Here is a 1,932-nt window from a genome sequence, read left to right as displayed (position 1 = left end):
TTGACTTCAAATCACTGTGAATGCTAGAGATGTAGCTTGGTGGTAGAGTATTTACCTAGCATATAAAAAGCTGTGGGCTCAATTGGCAGCACCACAAAAGAAAAAAAAAAAAGAAAAGAAGAAAGAAAATCAACATTGTGGTACTAGCATAAAGACAGATATCATATAGTAAATGAAAAAAAGGAATAGAATTATAAATTTCAAAATAAGCTTTTGTATTTATAGCTAATTTCCAAAAATGATACTGAAAAAAGGGGGGAAAAACAATTTTTTCAAGAAAGGGCCTAGAAAAAAAACAACAATATCCACATGTAAAATAATGAAGTCAAGTGCTACCTCAGACATATATCAAAATTACCTCAAAATTGATTTGAAACAAAATGGAACAGCTAAAACTATTTTCAAACCTTATAAAAACATATGTATTAAAAAAGTGGGAGGTGGAGTGATGGCTCAAAGTGGTAGAGCACTAGCCTTGAGTGAAAAAGCTCAGGGACAGCACCCAGGTCCCGAGTTCAAGTCCCAGGACTGACAAAGGAAAAATAAAAAATAAAAAAAATTGAAGATGGGGTCTCACTATGCTGCCCACGCTGGTCTCAAATATGTGGGCTTAAATTATCCTCCTGCCTTAGCCTCCCAAGTAGTTGGAACTATAGGCATGTGCCACCATGCCCAGCTTCTGTATACATTTTTATTACCTTGGATTACATGATGATTTTAAGATGACATCAAAATTTTAAATGTCAAAAAGTAGATAGAGTTGGACTTTATTGTAACTATAAACTTTTATGTTTTGAATCACACTATGAAAGAAATGAAAAAAATCTATATAATGAGAAGAAATTAAATATATATATGATTTACATAAGAATTCATATAATTCAATAACAAAAAGACAAAGGCCCATTGTTTAAAAAAACAAGTCCATCACAGGGATAGAGAAACACCCCTCAGCACAGACTCTCCTCAAGCCAGATAGCATCTGTCAATCTGTCTGTAGAAAGTAAACATATGAGACATTCTGCCACATGTGGGATCCAATCTCTGATGTGGGAAAATGCTAGAGACAATCTGTCTTCAAGCCTTGGTTAGTTCCTATATAATGTATGTGGCAGAGTCAGGCCCATTTGAAACTTAACAAATGTGCCAGAAAGAAACTACCACAACAAGGCCCATTTTTTTTTAAAGAACAAAAAATTCTGGTACTGGTGTGTCATGTCTATAATCTTAGGTACTCAGAGACTGAGATCTGAGGATCAAAATTCCAAGCTAATACAGGCAGAAAAGTCCATGATTCTGATCTCAAATTAACAAGCAAAGCGCTGGAAATAGAGCTGTGGCTCAAGCGGTAGTGTACCAGCCTTGAACAAAAAAAGCTAAAGGATTTTGCTCAGGCCCTGAGTTTAAGTCCCAGTACCAGCACCAAAAAAATTAAAATTTAAATGTAAAAAATTAAAAACACCAAATATTTGAACAGATATTTCTCCAAAGAGGATACAAGAAAGTCCAATAAACTCATCAAATTGTAAGAATGACTTATTAACCATATAATTTCCAGTGATTGTTTTCCCAAGCAATGATTCATTAAAGACCTTTTAAACTGTTTTTCAAAGTGCCTGCAACCATTTTATATCCCACCAACAGCATTTGAGGGTCTCAATTTTTCCACATTCTCTCCAACACTGGTAATTTTTAAAATTTATATGCAGTGGGTGTGAAGTTGTGGTTTTTATTTTCATTTACCTGATACCTAATGATGTTGAACATGTTTTCATGTGTGGCACCATGTCCAGTTTCAGATGTACTTCTGCAATAAAGGCACAAAATAGTAAGATTCAAGCAATATTCAGATTCACAGCAATACCTATCAAAGTCTCAATGTCATTCTCCACATAAATAGAAAAAATCAAAACTTTCATATTCAAGCATAAA

At 34.1% G+C, this 1,932-nt stretch overlaps 1 non-coding gene across 1 annotated transcript; it reads right to left on the bottom strand.

Annotated features, from left to right (window-relative positions):
• Positions 1 to 1,026: 1,026 nt before the first annotated feature.
• LOC138829420 (small nucleolar RNA SNORA12) lies at positions 1,027 to 1,168 on the bottom strand. Its single transcript, XR_011372595.1, has one exon. It is a non-coding gene; the product is annotated as a small nucleolar RNA SNORA12 (small nucleolar RNA).
• Between the last annotated feature and the right edge of the window lie 764 nt (positions 1,169 to 1,932).

The sequence above is a fragment of the Dipodomys merriami genome, unplaced genomic scaffold (genome assembly GCF_024711535.1).
Source record: "Dipodomys merriami isolate MVZ:Mamm:240054 unplaced genomic scaffold, mDipMer1.0.p SCAF_171, whole genome shotgun sequence".
NCBI lineage: Eukaryota > Metazoa > Chordata > Mammalia > Rodentia > Heteromyidae > Dipodomys > Dipodomys merriami.
The sequence above is the reverse complement of the archived record's forward strand: the minus strand, read 5'-3'. Positions and strand labels throughout refer to the sequence as shown.